Genomic DNA, 22,619 nt, shown 5'->3' with positions numbered 1-22,619 from the left:
TTTGCCCCATCTCATACACTCCGATCAGGTGGGGTTTGTCCCCGGGCGCGAGGCAAGAGACAACACTATGAAGGTGGTGAACATAATTGCCCATGCCCAGTCTCGTAGCCTTCTGTTGATCGTAGCCTCGGTGGATGCTGAGAAGGCGTTTGACCGGGTGTCCTGGTCCTTCCTTTTTGGGGTGCTCTCAAGAATTGGGGTTGGTCTTCGCTTCTTGACCTGCGTTAAGGCTTTATATGACTCCCCGACCGCACGGGTGGCCGTTAATGGTTTGTTGTCCGATCCATTCACGTTGGCGAACGGTACGCGGCAGGGTTGCCCCCTCTCCCCCCTTTTGTTTCTTTTAGTTCTCGAACCCTTTGCGAATGCCATCCGGGCCCACCCGGATATTGCGGGAGTCCGAATTGGACCCCGGTCTTACGCCTTATCGTTGTTTGCGGATGACATCCTTTTGACTCTCACTAACCCGGTTCGGTCTCTCTCGGCTGTCCTGTCGGAGCTTGCCAGGTTCCAGGTGTTGTCCAATTATAAAATCAATCTGTCCAAATCGGAGATCCTGGGGTTTCACATTCCGGCGCAACTTTGTAACCACATTCGGACTGGGTTCCCCTTTAAATGGAGGGATGATTCTATTAAGTATCTGGGTCTGCGTATTCCCACGGACCTCTCGCAGTTGCGCAATCTTAATTTTGAGCCCTTGTTGTCTACTCTAGAATCGGACCTACGTAAATGGGCATATCCTCATATATCCTGGTTTGGGAGGGTGGGGGTCATAAAGATGAATCTTCTCCCCAGATTCCTTTATCTTTTTCAGACGCTGCCCATAGCTCTCCCGCGGTCTTTCTTCCAGAGATGCCGGAGGACTTTCTTGCGCTATGTCTGGAGGGGCAGGCCGTCTCGCTTGGCGTTCTCCTACTTGATTAGGCAGCGACTGCAGGGGGGGTAGGTCTCCCGAGTTTAGAGCTTTATTGGCAGACGTCTCACTTGTGCCGCGTTATCGAATGGTCTGTCGACTCGGTTAAGCAATGGGCTTCTGTGGAAGGGTCCTTCCTGACATGCCCGTTGTCTGTGCTATCGTGGATTCGCGACCCTGCGGGTTGCGTCACGTACTCTGCCCACCCCTTCCTTCTCTCCACCCTGCGGGTTTTTCGTAGATTGCTGCGGGATGGTAAGGTTGCTAGGGTTCCCGGCCCTCTGACTCCCTTGGTGGGGAACCCGGACTTTCCCCCGGGTCGCTCGGGTGGTGGCTTGCAGGCTTTTCTCCCTCCGGGGGTGCGCACCCTGTGCCTGTGCCATGTGGTTACTGGGGCAGCTCTGCAGCCTCTAGAGGCCCTGTCAGGCCCAGGTCCCTGCCCCTTCTCCCTCCAGTTCCTCTACCATCAACTTAGGCATTTTGTGTCTTCCTTGGCGGTTCTGCCGCATCTGGACCGACCGCTTTCTCAATTGGAGAGGTTTTGCCTTGAACTAAAGGAGCCGCCCCATCTTTTATCTAAATTGTACGCGCTGTTGCTCTCCCCCGAGCCGGTCGCCAAGCCGTATTCTTTTAGCCTGTGGGAGCGGGACTTGGCCTGCTCGTTTGAACCGGAGGACTGGTCTAAGATCCTCTCTATCGTCCACAAGGGGTCGGTGTCTAGTCGAATGCAGGAGACGTCTTTTAAGATACTTACGAGATGGTACAGGGTTCCCCTAGACATTCACAGATTCGCCCCTCAGGTTCTCCCAACCTGCTGGAGGTGTGGTGCCCATCCTGGCTCCCTGTTGCATATTTGGTGGTCCTGCCCAGATATCAGATCCTTTTGGGACTCCGTCATGACGGTGATCCGTGATGTAGCCAATCCCGATTTCCAGGCTTCTCCTGAGGCCATTCTGCTCCATCACACACAGACTTCTTTTTCTAGCTACAAGCGGTCCTTGACGTTTCATCAGATTAACGCGGCCAACGCGGTCCTCCCCTGCCACTGGAAATCAGCCTCCCCTCCCTCTTTTATGGCCTGGGTTCATCAGGTCGAATTCACTTACCAGATGGAAGTTCTCATATGGTCAGCTAGGGGGGCAGGTCATAAAGTTGAACTTAAGTGGTTTCACTGGAGGTCGTTCATCGCGTCCCTGGAACATCGTCCTTTACCTGTGTCCCTCTAGGGGTCCATTACTGCTCTCCTACTGGGTGTTAGTTCTCAAGACGGTTCCTTCCCGCGTCTCTTTATGTCCATTTTTGTATGTTCGTGCCTTTGGTTAACGTGATTTTGTAAGTGGAGCTATCTGCTGGACCCTGGGACAGACTTGTTTTTTTTCTGTTTTTGTTTCCTTTTGTTTTTCACATTTTATGGCACTGTATTATTGGGTACCGAATGGCTTATCGGCCTCATTCTGTCCTCCCCCTTGGGGGTGGCTTTACTCTTTTACGTACCTGATTTGTTCCACTATTGTTCTCAATGTCTCATGTTTTCCTTGCCATTTCTGTCCGTGTGCAGTATCCGCCTATGCTGTATATGTAAACTGCTCCGCTGTTTTACCTATGTACTCGGTACCTTATACCATGTCTATGTTACCATACGTGCAATAAACTGAGAATTGAGAAAAAAATAAAATGCAGATGCTAAACCTTTCGTTATACCATAAAGGTAACCGTGCAGATAAATTATTAACAGCTAAATTGGAGAAAAGAACAATAAATAAACGCATATAAAAGATTAAATCTAAGGATAAGGAATTATATACACCAACAGAGATCGCAGCTTCTTTAAAAATGTATGTGAGGTGATCTACTGTCTTCCTGGAGAAAAAGATGAAAATGAAATTAAACAATTTATAGAAAATGCTAACTTACCTTCTCTGACACAGGAACAATTAGATATACTTCATTTACCTTTTTCAATCCAAGAAATTAGGAAAACTATCCAACAATTAAAACCGAATAAAGCTCCTGGCCCTGATGGCTTTCCAAACTTTTTTTATAAAACTGTTTTAAATAAGATTGAAGGGTATATATTAGAGTTGTTTAATGAAATTTGTATAGGAAGTAATATCCCAACAGAACTATTACAGGCGAATATAGTCCCAATACTAAAAGCCAACAAAGATCCCACTTCTTTAAGTAATTATCGTCCCATTTCTTTGATAAATTGTGATATGAAAATATATTCAGCTATATTAGCAGAAAGACTTAAGAACATTATACCAAATTTAGTTCATTTAGACCAAGTTGGTTTTGTCAAAGGCAGAAATCAAGCCTCACATATTAGACGATTGATTAATATTATTAAATGGGAACAGGAAAAAAGATACCCCTTTAGCCCTTATTACTTTAGATGCCGAGAAGGCTTTCAATAGGGTGGATTGGCTTTTCTTAAAAAATGCACTTATGGGCTTTGGATTCTCTGGAAGAATACTAGAGGCTATTTTAGCTTTATATACACATCCATCTGCAAGGATTATTGGATCAGGAATAATATCAGAATGGTTCAATATAAAAAATGGGACCAGACAGGGCTGTCCACTGTCCCCGTTACTTTGTTCTTTCCTTAGAACCTCTTGCTCAGTATATAAGACTAAATGCTCAAGTTAAAGGAATATTATATCCTTGGGGCAAGTTAAACTCAATCTCTATGCAGATGATATTATGCTGTTATTATTAGATCCTATGGCATCGATAAAATATACTATTAAAGAAATACATGTTGGGGTAAATACAAAGTATGTATATCTGTAATTAATATGTGCTTGATTAAGTTTATGTGTGTGTATATGTATGTATGAAATCTGCAAGCCACTTAGGGGGGAAGTAACAGGAAAGACAGCTGTAAGAAGATATCACACCTACATACTACGTAGAGAAGGAAGGAAATGCATCACCTGAAGATAGGCATGGGAAACATAGTAAGTCAATAACATCACACAGTGGGGTCTTGGGAACACAGGACAGGGACCTCATTTACACATCAATAGAGAAATCCCTTAAAAAGACATTGTAGAAACACACACAAAAGGAGACTGGATTGGAGAGTCTCACCCTTGGCACATCACCCACACAGCATACACACTTAGCAGCAGATATTAGATAGATGGGATGTTTGTGAGTGGTATGAATGATTGTCATCTGTATATCACTGTAACTGTGGTTTTGTCTTTGCTGTAACATTAATCTGGGTAGATTCTAATTAAAGCTCTCTCTCTGGTAAGAACCTTGGGTTGGCTGTTTTATTGTAATATCGGGTAGAAAACCTTAGTAGAACTAGACATATATATTATCTGGAAAAGGGGATACGGTTATATGTTAGTTCTTGGAGGAGGTAACAAGGGGTATTACATTTATCATTAATACACAACGCAGAGCGGATTATTCTCCACGCATATCAATTGGTGGTATTGGTTTGAAAGAGGAGAAGTATATACAACAATAGATAGATATAGCTCCCTTTTCAATTTTAAATTAAATATGTCTAAATCTAATATTCGTATGCTAAATAGCCATAATTCATTAAATAAGAATATCCAGGATAAATTTCCTTTTGTATGGCATAAGAATAAAATTGACTATCTGGGGATTTACATACCAAATAAAATAGAACAAATTATGGAAATAAACTCTCATATACTTTTAAAAAAAATAAGGGATGTCTGTCAGAATGGAAGCAGACTAATATTTCATGGTGGGAGCGGGTTAATACTATTAAATATTATATTCTTCCAACTTGGCTATATTTGTTTAGGTCAATACCAATGGCCTTTTCAGAGAAAAATCTTAAGGAAATATAAGTAGTTTTTGATCAATTTATAGGGATAAACAAAAGACAACAAATAGCAAGGAAAATAATAAGTAGGAAATTAAAAGAAGGCAGTATTGGAGCAGTTGAAATAAAAAAATACCATGATTCAAATATGATAATACACCTAAGTAATTAGGTATCACTAGAGAAAAAAACTGAATCGTGGTTCCTAATGGAAAAAGAGAATGCAAGAAAACTAGATCCAGAAATCTTTCTCTGGTTACAACCCTGAAAATATCAGAGGTGGCTCAAACAGGAAGGAAACTTAATAATTAATAGTCTCCTAAAGTTTTGGAAGAAAATAAGACAAAAAAAGATAAGAATAAAGATAAAATACCTAAGTACTGCTCTCTTGCTGGTCTCCAGGCTGAAATAGAGAATATCGATATCAAAGAATGGCAGAGCAAAGGTATTGACAAAATAAGCGATCTATTAGATGGAGATATAATAAAACTATTTGCATCTCATAAATCTGATTTTAATTTACAGACCAAGGATATATTCAAATATTTACAAATAAAAAGTTTTTTTATTAGACCATCTCATGTCAGACTCGGAAACAGAAAGAACAGGATTAAATGTAATCTATTATAAAAATAAAAACGTAAGTAAAATCTTGGATTTGAACCTGATAAATAACAATCAGAGGAGTGAAATACGTACATACCTTGATAAATGGGAGAGAGATATAGAACGGGAAATCCCGCATAAGGAATGGATTGGAATAATTCCAAAAATTAAAAAATATGTACATTGCCTAAATTTATTGGAGCTACAATTTAAAATCAATCACAGATGGCACTTAGTTCCAACAGAAGTTTCTAAAATGTTTCCCTTAACATCAACCAAATGTTGGAGATGTAACATTAGTCAGGGCACATATCTGCATGTTTAGTGGGAATGTGTATATCTCCAGCTTATTTGGAATATGGTTTTTGAGACTTTAAGGGCACTAGGCATTGAAGAGGTTGATAGAAGACCTAAAACAATACTACTCCATCTAGCATGGCCGAAATTAAAATCACCCCTATTTTTTGGGGGTACACATATCTGTTTGACAATAAAATATTTAATAATAAGAAATTGGAAATCGCAAAATATACCCTCCTGGTCTGGGTTTAAAAATCAAATTATATCGATATAAGACAGCAGAGGAGGGTTCTAAAATTTGGAAATCAGTAGTTGAGAGAAATTAAAAGCAATATTTTACATAATTGTTGTTGTCCCCCCTGCATTAGCCAAGAGCTTTCATTACTATTTCTGATATCGTGATCAATTGATTTATTGAGATGACAAATTGATTTTTATGATGTTTGTTCTGTATTGACTTGTCTTTGTACGGTTATTGTATTTTTTACTTTATTTATGTGTTTAAAATAAATAAAAATAATAATAATAATAATAACCTTTCTTCTTAACTAAAGTGTTTTAAAACCCCAATGCTGCAACTTACCCTGCAGATGCTACTGGTCTCCCTCCCTGTTCAATTAGTTAAAGACCAGTGGCATCTGCAGGGCAAGTTGCAGCATTGGGGTTTTAAAACCCCAATGCTGCAATTTACCCTGCCGATGCCACTGGTCTCCCTCCCTATTCAATTAGTTAAATGTCTGTACGAGCGACTTTATTGTTCGCTCGTACGGACATTTAATTAATTGAACAGGGAGGGAGACCAGTGGGATGTGCCGGGTAAGTTGCAGCATTGGGGTTTTAAAAGTCTGCATGAGCGACCAACAGAGTCACTCGTGCAGACTTTTAAAACCCCAATGCTGCAACTTACCCGGCACATCCCACTGGTCTCCCTGTTCTTTCAGTTAAATGTCCGTACGAGCGACTTTATTGGTCGCTCGTACGGACATTTAACTGATAGAACAGGGAGACCAGTGGGATGTGCCAGGTAAGTTACAACACCAGGAGCCTAAAAGTCTGTACGAGCGACCAACAGAGTCGCTCGTACAGACTTTTAAAATCCCAATGCTGCAACTTACCCGGCAGATCCCACTGGTCTCCCTGTTCTATCAGTTAATAAATGATAGAACAGGGAGACCAGCGGGATCTGCCGGACAATTACGGCACCAGGAGTTTAACAGTCTGTACGAGCGACCCTATTGGTCGCCAGCAGGGGGCTCGTCTGCCATCAACCAATGGCAGATGAGCCCCCTGCTGACGACCAATAGAGTTGCTCATACGGACATTTAAACTCCTGGCGCCAGAGCGGCATTAACCCCGTTTTAACCCCTTAACCGGGGAAAACGAAGAAAACCCGAACACGAAGAATGTCCGCGAATATTCGCCCGAAGAGAAGACAGGACCAAGCGAATATTCGCGGAATACGAAGTTGTTTTTTTGCCGAAGACGAGCACGAAGACGAACACGAAGAGCCCCCTGGTGCCCAAGTCTAATATATATACACCTGTGTCTGTGTACAATAAAGCGTTCTTAATGTTATTCCCTACACTGAGTCATGGCTAGTGACTGGGAAACCGGGGAAAGTGTGTGTCCCGGGCTAAGGGAGCATAAGACAGCGGAGGTAGTCGGTCGGAATAGCCAGATCCGTGACAAATACAATCTAGGATAAGTTGAATCTGAGAAGTATGGCAAAGACCAGATTCTTGTAAATAGAAAGATACAGCTTCCAGACCCCTAGAATGCTCAATATTTTGTAACATCTGCAGGACATTTATAGTATCTTTCAAATACGATTTGGTTGATATTACTAAGGGCTGTCATAAATGATCAATGTATTCTGAAAAATTTGAAAACACTTCAATTGTATACCAGAAACAATAGGATGCCCTAGTGGATTAATGAGGTCTACGTGTTTTAGGCAATAAAAGGTTGGCGTTTTAGGGAATTTGATGTTGAAATATTTATAGTAATTTGCAATCAAAATGCCTGTTTCTAATGCACTCTTAAGCAAAATGGCTAATGTTGACTGCATGTCTTTCACAGGGTTGCATTTAGGCAACTTAACATTTAAGCATAACCATACCACCAGAGCCGGCCTTAGGCGTTGTGGCGCCCTGTGCGGACTACTCCTCTGGCGCCCCCCCTCACTATCCCCCCCTCTCTGCTCCTTCAAACTACCCCCCCTCAAACTACCCCTCCCCTCAGCCCCTTCAAACTACCCCCCCTGCCCCTTCAAACTACACCCCCCCTCTGCCCCTTCAAACTACACCCCCCCTCTGCTCCTTCAAACTACAGCCCCCCTCACTTACCTTGTTGCCGGAGTCCTGCGGTGAGAGCGGGAGGCGTCCGTCTTCTCGCTCTGCCGCGGTGCCGACATTTCATGTTGAGAGCCGGAACATGAGATGCTGGCACCGCAACGGAGTCACGGAGAGTAAGGGGCGCCGAGCGGTTACTGAGAACTTCACGAGCAAACGCTCGGCGCCCCTGCCCGGGACTTAGATTAAAGCATTGGTTTTTTTTTTGGTTTTTTTATAAAACTTTATTTAACATGAATGATGTTAAATAAAGTTTAAAAAAAAAACTAAACCCCCCCCCGATGTTTTAAATTAAGTCCCGGGCAGGCCCCTGCATACCACCATATATCGACTGATTTTATAGTGATTTCATTATTACCTTCCAGGTTCTTAATTGGCTGTCTTTCCTTTCTGGTCATATTATCAATACAGCTAAATTTGGAGTGTTTGTATTTTTTCATATCTAGGAGGACCCTTTACTCAAAATTCTTAATCACTAGATATTTATAAGAAGTGGGACAAAAGGTTGATTTATTTGCTTAATGACGTGTATAAAGGGGGATTTTTCTATTTCTTCATTAACATGTGGATTCTTAATAAAGATTCTGAAAGTTAAATCCCTAGTGTATTTGTGTAATCCCCACTTTATTATTATTTATTGTTTTATATAGCGCCATCAAATTCTGTAGTGCTGTACAATGGGTAGACAGGACATAACAAGTAGTATGTAACATAACAAATTGACTTACAGAGACAACAGGTGAGGAGGACCCTGCTCAAATGAGTTTACAATCTAAAGGGGTTTTAGAGTGTATTACACGATAGGTAAAAGGTAAAAGTGCCATCGTAGGGATGGACCAGCCACACTTGTGTAAGTATTGCATTAGAGTGACTAGGAGAGGTGAACTAAGGGCCTATGGGGGGTGTTAATGTGCAATATTATAAGCGTCTTGAGGGATTTTTTTGAAGGACGGAAGGCAGGGGAGAGACGGATAGACGGGGGAGGGCATTCCAGAGGATAGGGGCAGCCCTGGAGAAATCTTGTAAGCATGCATGAGAGCTAGAAATCAGAGGAGAGGATAGACGGAGTTGGGAGATGTAGGGCGGGGAACGGCTGTGAAGGACTTTGAAAGTAAGATTGCGGATTTTGAAATGAATCCTCAAGCAAACAGGCAGCCAGTGAAGAGACTGTCAGAGGGGAGAGACGTTAGCACGTACTACTACTCCTTATTTGTGAGAATCCCATATTCTTCTCTATGTTAAATTTCGAGTTTCATATTATATACTTTATCTGAAGATTGTTTGTTATACATAATATTCCTCTTCGTTTTATCATTTTGAGAGCAATGATTAATATTCCTGTTCCCTTCCCTATCTCTTAACTCCACTTTTCGTGATGGTACCACTAGAAAAATCTTATGTATGGTTTGTGTATGTATATTTATTCTAGAGGGTGTAGGGTTATTTTTCCTTATGTACCCTTTGGGATCGAGCCTGTTTTAACACTTTTGCAGTGTTTGTGTTTAAATGTAATTCTCTCCTCTCCCATGTAGTGTACCCACACAAGTGATATGTTGTTTTTTTCAGGACAAGATGGGCTTTATACCATTATTTTGATCATATCATGTAATTTACTATAAAAAAAAAATAATAAAACATGGTGAAAATTTGAAAAAAAACACACCTTTTATGACTTTTATTTGAAAAATCTTTTACTCATCTACAAAAGCTAGTAAAAAAAACAGCTAAATAGAGATTCTACTATCTCTCCTGAGTTTAGAAATACCCAATGTTTTTATGGTTTTTTTTTGCTGTTTTTTGTAAGTTATAGGGCAATAAGTACAAGTAGTGTTTTATGATTTCCAAATCTGGTCATTCTGCCTCCATCTCCTCTTTGGAACATCTTTGAAGCCGGTTAACTCAATGAAACCATATATTTTTGGAAACTAGACACCCCAGGGTATTTCAAATGCTGGTATTTTAACCCGTTTCATGCACTAATTATACAACCACACTTTGTCAAACTTTGTAATAGTAATTTTTTCACACAAATTGGATTTTAGTTATAAATATACAGGTCCTGGTGTATGTCCCTGTCAAACAACACCCCAATATGTGTTCAGTAACATCTCCTGAGTACAGTGACACCCCACATGCATGGTTTGTCAGGTTGTGTGGGGGCTAAAAGGTAACATTTGGGACATGCGTAATTCACGGTTTCAATTTGAAATTTTGACAGCCGTTTTTTGTACCCAACTTTCAGAAGGGGCAGGCTACAAGAAAGACTGGCCATTCTCCAAGAAGGGATTTGATCTAGCACCGTTAAGCGAACCTTCAGCCACAGAATAGACACAGGGGAGATGGCAGTGCCAGGGGACGTGATGACGTGATACGCACACACAGAGGAGGTGCGTAGGAGGAACGGGCGAGATGGAGTAGGTGACCACGCGGCTACCCGAACATGGCGGCAAATTAATGGAGCACGCAACAAACCGCTACGATTGCGGCATCCGAATGAGAGTGCACCTTGGATAGCCGATCTTGCTGATCTTACGGCGGAGATAACAGAGTACTAGAGACCCTTATCATACATCCTGACATACGCCAACGATGGAGCGGACTGGAGACTGAAATTAAACAAGACTGGAGACTGTAACTAAACGAGAGTCTGTTGAGGTGGTTGTGAAGCAGATGCGAATCGAGAGCTGCAGAAACCGCGTACTATATTACAACAAAGCATCTGAACTACAACATTTTACATAATTCTACATAAGAACAACCTAATACAGACACGCAATCAGTAATTATTAATATATAGTATATTTGAAATCTTTATTAACTGATCGGTATACAGTATATACGGGCAAATTGGATCCTCTTTTCTTTTTAACTCCATGCTATATTTATTGAAGTCATGAATGTCGTACAACGAGGATAGAAAACGCATCAGATTGATTGTACTGGAATACATTGACTAAGGGTCAGTTAAATGTTAAAATGGCTTCTCAAAAAAGATGACGCAAGATATAAAAAAAGGGAAAAGCGAGACTTTGATCCAAAAAAAGAAAAAAAGATCAGTACACTGTTCTCTCCGCAGGCTCCTAAAAACATGGAGGAATTGTTATGTTTATCTGATACCACTATAGACGAATTACATAGGCAATCTCTCAGCCCAAGCTCACAAAAATCTCAAATGATTACTAGAGACTATCTCCAACATTGTATGGAAATCCAACTTAACCTATTTAAAGAAGAGTTACTGAAACTAAATAATGAATGGAAAAATTAAAAAAATTGGAAGATAGCCTTAAAACATATGAGCAAAAACATGATTATCTAGAATTTGAGATAAGCTCTATAAAGGAAGAGCTTACAAAGAAAGATAACCTGATATGCACCTTAGAACAAAAATTAAATGAGGCTGAAGAAAGAGCACGAAGAAAAAAAACTAAGATTAAGAGGAATATCAGAAGAGATAAAACAAGATTAGACCAAATGACATAGACTTCACTTTCTTTTCTCATAGACATAAATGCTTCTCAAGGATAGACATAATATTGACAAAAGCTGAAACAGTAAATGATTGTAAAAATATTACTATAAATAATATTGTCTGGTCGGACCATGACTCTGTTTGTTTAGAAATTAATAAGAAATACAGACCGAGCCCCACGACCTTGGAGATTAGCGGATTCATTACTGTCATCTAAAGAAATATGTGAATACTTATTCCAGAAGTCCGAACAATATTTCCAGGAAAATCTGACGGACGATGTTAGTTTAGGAAATGTATGGGGAGCATACAAATGCTAATAATTAAAAAGACCGCACAAATAAGAACTAAAAATAAGAAAAAATTATCGGATTTGTATATATCTCCTTAAGTAATTTAAAAAGAAAATCTCCTCACGGAATCTCCTGATAATCTATCCATAATGAACATGATAAAAATTAAAAAGGAAATTCAAGAAGCGCTTTTCTCCAAAGCAAATTATAACATAATTAAAATGAAGCAAAAATTCTACTATGCAGGTAATAGAGCGGATAAAATGCTCTCCCATCAACTAAGAAAGCGCAATTTAAAAGCTAGAATATTAAAAATTAAAGATGGGAATAAGTATCTATATAGCCCTAAAGAGATTGCGCGGGCATTTGCTTCATTTTATTCATCTTTGTATAATCTACCTATTCAGAATCAAGATAACAATATCATTAAGAAATATCTTTTAGATTCTAGACTACCAAAAATCCTTGAGAATCAAGCGGAACTGCTAGATATGCAATTTAAGGAGAGTGAAGTATATAGAGCAATAAAGGCATTGAAGATTAATAAAGCGCCTGGACCAGATGGATTCACAGCCTTATTTTATAAAAAGCTTATTAAACTAATAGTGCCTCAATTAACCAATACGTTTAATGAAATAAAATTAAATAAGTGCTTCCCAAATGGTATGTTAGAAGCATCTATTCTTCCGATACTAAAACCGGGAAAAGATAGTACAATAATGGCCAATTTTAGACCAATATCACTTATCAATACGGATACGAAGATATATTCGGCCATTCTTGCTGAGCGTTTGAAATTGGTAATTCCCCAGTTAATACATAGGGATCAGACTGGTTTTGTAAAGGGTAGACATTCAAATGATAACACGCGCAAAATCATTGACCTCGTAGAATATGTAACATCATATAAAATCCCAGCCGTATTCCTGGCCCTAGATGCCGAAAAGGCGTTTGATAGGGTCAACTGGAGCTTTATGGTAGAGACCCTGCGTTCGTTCGGTTTTGGCGAAGGGTTTATAGACTCAGTTATGTCCCTATACACAAAACCAACTGCTAGAGTGATAGGACAGGGGTTTACTTCACAGTGGTTTGGTATTCATAATGGTACTGGGCAGGGTTGTCCCCTAGCACCTCTATTATACATCCTCACTATCGAACCTCTAGCATCTAGGATCAGGAATAATGGAGAAATTAAGGGAGATTTGGTAAACAAAATCAGTCTTTACACAGATGACGTCTTGATTTCCCTATATGACCTAGTAAAATCTCTAAAAGTACTGATGGGAGAAATTTCAACCTTTAGTAAAATATCTAACTATCTAACAGATATTTCCGGACCCATTAGAACTCAATTGGAGGAAGAATATGATTTTGTCTGGGGAACGGATAAAATAGAATACCTAGGAATTATAATCCCAATTAAAATTTCTTGTATTAATGAGAACAATTATAGTAAACTACGGGACGAATTACTAAAGCATATAGCGAGTTGGAAGGGGTTATTTGTATCTTGGCTAGGGAGAATGAATATTGTTAGATCTTATATAATCCCTAAGTGGTTGTATCTACTTAGGATGATACCAATTAGACTCCCAATGCCTTGGATGCAAACATTTAAAAAAAAACATAGAAAGTTTGATATGGGCAGAAAAAAAACCTAGGATTGCAAGGAAAATCTTATATGCGAGTAAAAGAATGGCAGCTTTAATGTTCCAAGTTTGGGGAGATATGTCCAAGCTAGCATGTTAACCCATATTCTAAAACTACAATACAAATTTAGTCACAATGAAGCATGGTTTCTTATAGAACAAGAATTAATAGGAATGACTAATTTAGAATGCCTTATGTGGCAGCGTGATGATAGATCAATTAATGTGACTAAAACCCTCCCCATTACAATCAAGAGTACCATGGAACACATTTAAACGTAGTATAGGTATGAAAAACAAAATCATTCCTACAGCCCCATTAGAAATCTTTCAGACTAATATTCCCCAGTTGAGTCTTAGGAATTGGAGTGGATTTAAAAACAAAAGAATTAATGATATACTACATTTAAGAGATATAAAACCGTTTCAACAACTCTCCGGGGAGTTTAATTTTGGCAATATAGAATTCTACAATGTATTAAGAATTAGATATTATATAAGGTCAAATTTATTTTCTGGTAAAATATCGATAATAAATCGTCAGATTAACGAATTGTTTTTACTGTTTTCAAGTGTTTAAAGAGGTGCTACCTGTTAATGGAGGAAATTGAATCCCTAAAATGTATTAATGTAATATAAACATGGCATCACAACCTCTGCATTCAATGTGATAAATCTCAACAGATAGATAGCCTTGTGGAAATAAACAAAGTCTCCCACTGTCTGAATATGATAGAAATACATTATAAAATTATGTTCCGTTGGTATCTGACCCCGATTAAATTAGCTAAATATCATCAGAAATACTTTCCAGTATGCTGGAGATCTAATAAGGAACTTTTAGACAAATATGGTGGGACTGCAGTGAGATTTTACAGTCTTGGAAGGATTTATTTGCATTAATTTCCATAACTATTGACACAGATATTATCATGACTCCTGATAAAGCACTATTGCATTTAGGTTTGTCTAATTTAACATTTAACTAAAGAGCCTTAGTAATACAGTGCCTCCTGGCAATGAAGATATGTATTGCGAGGAAATGGCAACAAAAAACAATAATACCTATCGAAAATGTAATTAGTCAAATAAAGTATCAATGTTTAATGGAGCAAGGCTTTTTCCAAGCACAACAGAGAATACATAAATTCAATAAGATTTGGAAACCCTGGCTTGATTAATATCCTATTACATAAAACCTATAAAACGGGAAAAGGGAGGAGAAGAAATAGGAAATAAGAGAAGGAAATACCGTATTTGCTCGATTATAAGACGAGGTTTTTTCCAGAGCAAATGCTCTGAAAAATACCCCTCGTCTTATAATCGAGGTCGTCTTATAATCAGACCTCATTCTGCTTCGGCCGTGCTGCTTACCGGGCTTTGATCGGGAGCAGCGTCTCTGCTATTAGCAGCAGGAAACAGGAAGCTAGCACAGTCCTCACATAACTCTATCTCCCCCCTCCTTCCTCTGGGGGCGGGGCCAGAGAAGTTGCTCGCACAGCCGGGCCCCTGCAGAAGTCTGCGTGTGGGAGATCTGCAGTTCAGGTAAGGGGGTGGGGGGTTTGAGCGTGTGTGTGCATGTGTGATTAATGGAATGAATGAGTATTTAAATGTTTGTGAATGAGTGTGTGTGTGTGATAGCATGGATGTGTAAGGGGGATGGGGGTGGTAGCATGGCATAGGGAGGCTGTAATCACACTTCTAACATCCCCAGGTTCCAGCATGTACGGGCTGCCTTGGCTTGATAGGAGCAGGGCCGGCCTTTGGGGTGTGCGACCTGTGCGACCGCACAGGGCGCCACACTCCAGGGGGCGCCGCCGCGGGGTCCGCCGCCGCGGGGTCCGCTGCCGCCAGTAGCGTACCTAGCGGGGGGGGGCGGTCCGCACCGGGTGCCGCTCATCAGGGGGGCACCCGGCACCCCTCCAGAGACGGACAGTAATGTCCGCCGCTGGAGGAGCAGGCTCGCAAGGGAGTGATTTTAAGCCGGTTCAAGGATCTCCCTTGAACCCAGCTTAAGATCGCTCAAGGGAGCCGGAGGTCTGTTAAAGACCTCCGATATCGCTCCCTTGTGATCCGCGCGGCAACAGCTGCTGTGCGCCGGGGTTTGTTGTCAGATCCCGGCGCACAGCACTGAAGCCGCGCCCACCGCTGTCCGTGCCCTCTGACCCGGAAGAAGACAGAGAGGACAGAAGAACTGAAGAAGAGGAGCGAAGAGGAGGAAAAGAAGCTGTAAGGAGAAAAGAGGAAAGGTAGGAAAGCATTCAGTGAGAGTGAGAGTGGATTGGTATGTGTGGATTAGTATGTGTGGGTTGGTATATGTGTGGATTGGTGTATATGTGTGGATTGGTGTATATGTGTGGATTGGTGTATATGTGTGGATTGGTGTATATGTGTGGATTGGTATATATGTTTGGATTGGAATATATGTGTGTGGATTGGTATATATGTGTGTGGATTGGTATATATGTTTGTGGATTGGTATATATGTGTGTGGATTGGTATATATGTGTGGATTGGTATATATGTGTGAATTGGTATATATGTGTGAATTGGTATATATGTGTGGATTTGTATATGTGTGGATTGGTATATGTGTGGATTAGTGTACGTGTGGATTGGTATACGTGTGGATTAGTATGTGTAGATTAGTATGTGTGTGGATTAGTGTATATGTGTGGATTGGTATGTGTGTGGATTGGTATACGTGTGGATTGGTATACGTGTGGATTGGTATACGTGTGGATTGGTATACATGTGGATTGGCATACATGTGGATTGGTATACGTGTTGATTGGTATACGTGTGGATTGGTGTATGTGTGGATTGGTATATGTGTGGATTAGTATATGTGTGGATTGGTAAGTGTGTGAGAGTGATGGGTGTTATGCTGTACCATTTCCAATGTCTTTTTCATGATCTAATTATGCTCTAAAAGTACATCATAACTCCCATCACTCTATACTGTTCCATACAGTGGCAGAGCTGGGAGGCAGAGGCCTTGCACCCCCACCGCAGGACTCCTGAAAGGTAAGTGAACTTCAAAGAGGGAAAGGGTAGATAGGGAGAAGGGCGTGAGGCAGAGGAAAGGGGGTAGATAGAGAGAAGGGAGTGAAAAGGGGTAGATAGGGCAGAAGGGAGTGAGAAGGGCAATCATACTCCTATCATGCCAAGTCTGCGAGTACATCCTGGAATCTGGGTATGCCTGGGCATGATAGGAATGTGATTGCTGTTAATTATATATATATATATATATATATATATATATATATATATATATAATATTGTTATTTATTGTTTTGTCCTATTTTGGTGTGTTACTTACTTTAAATAAAAGTGTTAGATTTCTTTATGTGTGGGGGGGTCATATTCGGTTTTGGCCAGGTAAATGCTGCACTTTCGGTTTCAGTCCAGAATTCGTTTCGGTGCATCCCTACTACTAAGTCAGACAATGAAGTGGTAGGCCTACACCACATCAATGTTTGGCGTAGTATATAGTGATTGGGGTTTTGTTACAAGTTTTTATTCCTTTCTTTTTTTGGGATGGGGGGGCGCCAGAGGAGTAGTCCGCACAGGGCGCCAGAACACCTAAGGCCGGGTCTGGATAGGAGTGTGATTGCTGTTAGCAGTATATATATATATATATATCTCCAGAAATGCATTTTAACCCCCTATATGCCACTCAGCCCCATGATATGCCTTTTAACCCCCTATATGCCAGAGTGGCATATAGGGGTATAAGGCATATCATGGGGCAGAGGGGCATATAGGGGGTTAAAAGGCATATCATGGGGCACAGTGGCATATAGGAGGGTATAAGACATTTCTGGAGGCAGAGTGGCATATAGAGGGTTAAAAGGCACATCATGGGGCAGAGTGGCAAATAGGGGGGTATAAGGCATTTCTGGGGGCAGAGTGGCAAGCCTGGGGGCAGATGTGCATAACTGGGGGGGGCAGGTTGGCAAATAAAAGGAAATAAAAAATATATTTTTCTCAATCATAGCTTTTATTAAATATGAAATTTAGTTTACATGAATTAATATTTACTAGTAAAACTTTTTTCCTATAGGGTAGTCTTATATTCAGGCTTTTTGTTTTTTTTCCTAAATTAATATTTTGATTTTGGGGGGTCGTCTTATAATCAGGGTCGTCTTATAATCGAGCAAATACGGTAAAAAGGAAGGAAAGGGAGGGGAAAAAAATGGAAAAGAGAAAGGGAAAAAAATGGGAAAAAGAGACAAACATACATATATATCCAATTATAAAAAAAATTCAGTTTCTATTGTTTTCCTTTTAGTCACGTGACGAATAATTGTTCCTAGGAATTTATAACAAAGAATGACCATGAAGAAGGATATGCATAAGAATCGGTATAAGGAACAGTGGAGTATGGCTGGAGTGTATGTTGGTGTGAATGAGGGGCCTAAAGATCTCTTAAACACTTAGGCCTTTTTAGACTGTATGAGACGCCGTGATCTTGTCGTAGCGACACTAGGGCATTACGATGCATATAAATTTGCACTCTGTAATTATATTCAGGCAATATGGTGTACATTTATGTATATTCTGTTGCTAATGAATCACGATGTAATTTTTTTCACTTTGTATATTACTTATGTTTGTATACTTACGTTTATAATAATAATAATAATAAAAAAAAGAATAGACACAGGGGACACTTGTTAGTGCAAATAAAGGCTCATAAAAATGGTGCACCAAAAAAATCTAAAAAGCAGTAAATGTAAAAAAAATTCTAAAAAAATACAAAAGTGGAGCGGGAACACAAAAAAAACAAATGAAAAATGGGCAGCTGTGTGGGACAGCTTGAAGCAGTTACCAAGGCAGAGTGCAGGTTCTCCAGGCTAATCTGGACAGTAGAACGTGGTGTCCTTTCTTTGCCCCCTGCTGTAGCATACCCTGCATCTTTTGGGGGACTCTGTTTCTTCTTTGTAGGAGGAAGTCTAAAAATAAAATGGGTAGCCCCAATTCTGCTAGACTCCATCACCGCCCGGGGAACAGGTGCATCTTGGTACGAGATACCCGAAATAACTTGAAGCTGAAACGGCAAAAAAGACATTCCGGGATTTGCTTTTTTATGTAACAAAAAAAGTGTTGTAGGTTGCAATTTCCATGAGATAAATTGCAACCATCTTGTACCAAGCCTTTGCCTTCCTCATAAGGAGGTAGGGCTGTAGGAGTTGATCTGACAGATCAACTCCATCCATGTTCTTATTATAGGCCCTGATGCACACTGGCTTTCTAGTGAACCCGGCTCTGCCACGGACAGAAACCTCCACAGTTCTCTGTTCGTGGATGGTGCTCAGCATGCACACTTCTTTTCTGTCCATGAACTTCAATGCCAAGAGCTCCTCTTGATGTAGAACTGAGGTCTCCCCCTTTCGTAGTCGGGTTTGTGCCAGATCTTGTGGAAAACCCACGCCGTTCTTTCTTATAGTACCGCAAGCTACTGTGTCAAAACAACACAGCAGCTTGAACAAAGGGACGCTAGTATAAAAGTTGTCAACATACAAGTGGTAGCCTTTGTTTATAAGGGGGAATATTAGGTCCCAAACAATCTTGGCACTGGTTCCCAGATGCTCTGGGCAACCTGGAGGGTCAAGGTGGTTATCCCTTCCCTCGTATACCCGGAAAGCCTGAGTATACCCAGTTTCGCTCTTGCAGAGCTTATACAATTTTATTCCATACCTGGAGCGCTTGGAAGGAATATACTGCTTGAATCCCATCCTTCCTTCATCCACGCAGATAACCCTTCCAGGTGTATAAGCCTCTGCAAACTTGGCAGCCAGATGGGTAATCAGGGGGCGGATTTTATAGAGCCTGTCAAACTGAGAGTGCTCCTTAGGCGGACACAGGCTGTTTTATTGCTAAAATGCATGAAATGAAGAATCATTTCATACCTTCTCCTACCCATTGACTGGGTGTAAATTGGGGTACTAAGGATGGGGCTGGTGCTCCAGCGGATGGAGGGTTTTTTAATAATTCCCATCAGCATAGTTAATGCCCAGAATTTAAGAAATTCTGGCACGTCAATGGGGGTCCATGGCTGCTTTGCAAAATAGGAGTCAGAGTTAGCAGCACGGTACTGCTGGTCATAAAGGTTTGACTGGGAGACAATGTCTCCCAAGACATCTTCTCCCAAAACAATCTGCACAAACTGCAGTGGGGTGAATCCTGTAACATCAATATTGATGTTTAAACTGCAACTGGATGGATACCTGGAAAAACATAATATTCGGGGATATAATCTTTAATTATGGGGAAACAGCTTATTGATCCAAGGAGAAATCTGACTGCCATTTTGGGGTCAAGAAGGAATTTTTTTCCCTGGTTAGTGCAAAATTGGAAAGAGCGAAGCCGGGGTTTTCTGCCTTCTTTTGGATCAAACAGCAACAAATTAACAGATATAGGAAAGGCTGAACTTGATGGACGCATGTCTTTTTTCAGCCTATGTAACTATGTAACTATGATGCCAGGAATTGCAGTAAAGGGAGGGATAGCTGGCTTATACCTATTAGGTGCTACCCACTCCTCAGGTGCCCTGCCACCACTACTTGTGGCAGCGGACCCAGCAGCCACAGATACATCACTAGATATATCTATGAACTGACCAACGTCAGTGGCCTCAGAATCTGAGGCCAAAAATTCATACGCCTCCTCCGCAGTATACCTGCGCTGCATCATTAACCCCTAGCCGGTAAAATGAAAAAGAAAAAAAAAATATATATATATATATATATATAAAAAAATACAGTAAGCTAAAAGGTGCCAAAAATAATATAACAATATAAAATAAACCCTGAAAAAATGTGGATAAAAATAAAAGGGCACAAACAGCAAAAAAGTGCTGATGTGCAATATCACTGCCTGTGCAGTGATCAATAGTAAGGAAGGGGTTAAAAAAAGGGGGCTCTTATAAGAGCCTTTTTGGGGATTTTTAATTTTTTTTTATAATATTTTATGAAAGTTTACCTGCTTTATCACGATCTGTCTCTCTCCCTCACTAAAAGCAATTCATGGAGGGAGGCAGATCTTTACCGGTCAAAGTAAATGTTAATAAACATTGCCTTTGACCGAGCAAATCAAGATCACTCTCCTGAGTGATCTTTAGGCTTGGGGTGTCAATCACTGGATGCTGATAGCATCCAGCAACACCCCCTGAGTGACTAAAGTGATTTGTAATCGCTTCTGAGGCTATTGCCAGGAGAAGGGCAGCGCTATCTTTGAAGGTAAGGTAAGCATGGCGGCGCCCTGCCGCTAGAAACTTTGTTTAAGAAACGATCAAAGGTCGTTTTTTCCACTCAGTTGGTGTTCTTGAAATGCCTCGATATCAGCATGTGAGCTGAGAGGTTTCCCAAGAATTTGTTTAAGTATCTCTTTTGTTTTATGTTATTAGCAAATGTTTTGTGTATGTTATGTTTTACAACCTGTAACAGTGACCTAATTTAATATACCGTATTTACTCGATTATAAGACGACCCTAATTATAAGACGACCCCCCAAAATCTGAATATTAATTTAGGAAAAAAAGGAAAAGCCTGAATATAAGACGACCCTATAGGAAAAAAGTTTTACCAGTAAATGTTAATTCATGTAAACTATGTAAACTATTTTTTTTAATAAAAGCTATGATTGAGTAAAATATTTTGTTTTTAATTCCTTTTATTTTCCAACCTGCCCCCCATTTATGCACATCTGCTTGTCACTCTGCCCCATAAATGCCTTATACCCCCTATGCCACTGTGTCCCATGATATGCCTTTTAACCCTCTAAATGCCACTGTGTCCCATGATTTGCCTTTTAACCCTCTATATGCCACTGTGCCCCATGATATGCCTTTTTTTATAATTTATTTGTATATAAACATATAAATATAAACATACATCATAAAAAAAGTATGAGGGGAAAAAATATATATATATATATAAATTTCCAATACAATTCATATTCATTCTGAATCCAAAAATTCAAATTGCAATTTACGCTTCAGTTTTATAATATAGAGTAATCGTATTTTCACTATTCATACAATAAACTGAAATATAAGCCTTCAGAAGTATCAAACAGGCCGAAATCTGTAATGGATCAAAGCTAGTTTACTTATTTTATGATATGCCTTTTGACCCCCTATGTGCCACTCTTCCTCCAGAAATGCCTTATACCCCTATATGCCACTCTGGCATTTAGGGGGTTAAAAGGCATATTATGGGGCAGAGTGGCATATAGGGAGGTATAAGGCATTTCAGGAGGCAGAGTGGCATTAAGGGGGTTAAAAGACATCTCATAGAGCACTCTACCTACAGAAATGCCTTATGCCCCCCACTTAACCCCCCCCAAAAAAAACAAAAAACTTACCGGTGCTTCTGACTCCCGGTGTGTTGTCTGGGCAGCGTGTACACGTCTACGCGATTCGCGTAGTCAACTTCCGCTGCAGTTGGAAGGAGGTGCGGTTAACTGCGAGGGTTGTCTGCGTCCATCGCGCAGACCTTCCCCGGCTGTCAGAGATAATTCACCGGTAAGTTGGGGGTGGGGGGGTTTGAGTAAGGGGAGACAGGAGGATCCAGGTCCCGTGCAGCTTTGCGGGGGATCTGGATCTTAGTCAGACCTATTTGCTCTGAAAAAAACCTCGTCTTATAATCGAGCAAATACGGTAAATATCCATTTTTCTATACGCTTGCATTTGTGCTTTATTCATCACACATTCCCTAAAAGAAACACCCTGTAAGAGGGTCATAATTTCTTACACATAGAGGCTAGAAGTCTCCACTAAGAGGGTCTCCACAAGCTTCCAGGATATCCTATAGCCTGTTTTTACGTGTATCAGACTCCACCAAGAGGGCCACAACAGGTTTCCTGTGGCTCCTACTGCTAGGAACAGATGATCTCTGCCGAACACTGGAACCTGGAGTGTGCTGGTAAGTGACATGAACCTTATTGACTATATACAAACGATTGGTACATTGAGAAGTTGCTTTTTCCCAGTCTAAGACATTATGACCCACTTACAGGGGTATTCTTTAGGGAATGTGTGATGAATAAAGCACAAAGGCAAGTGAATAGAAAAATGTATATTGAAATTGAATTAGGTCACTGGTGCAGGTGATAAAATATTTAACACACACAGAACATTTGATAACAATACAAAACAAAAATGCTACTTGAGCATCATCAAAATGATGTCATTCGTTCTATTTATACTTAAT

General features: G+C 40.4%; 1 long non-coding RNA gene and 1 other non-coding gene across 3 annotated transcripts in view; one reads left to right on the top strand and one right to left on the bottom strand.

Moving 5' to 3' along the window:
- The window catches only part of LOC128467411 (uncharacterized), a 129,274-nt gene that overhangs the window by 21,875 nt on the left and 84,780 nt on the right, over window positions 1-22,619 (top strand). The window lies entirely within an intron of this gene.
- Window positions 10,211-10,338, bottom strand: LOC128468086 (small nucleolar RNA SNORA35). Its single transcript, XR_008345804.1, has one exon. It is a non-coding gene; the product is annotated as a small nucleolar RNA SNORA35 (small nucleolar RNA).

Source organism: Spea bombifrons, chromosome 10, assembly GCF_027358695.1.
Source record: "Spea bombifrons isolate aSpeBom1 chromosome 10, aSpeBom1.2.pri, whole genome shotgun sequence".
Lineage (NCBI taxonomy): Eukaryota > Metazoa > Chordata > Amphibia > Anura > Pelobatidae > Spea > Spea bombifrons.
Note: the sequence above shows the minus strand (reverse complement) of the source record. Positions and strands in the feature narration are given on the sequence as shown.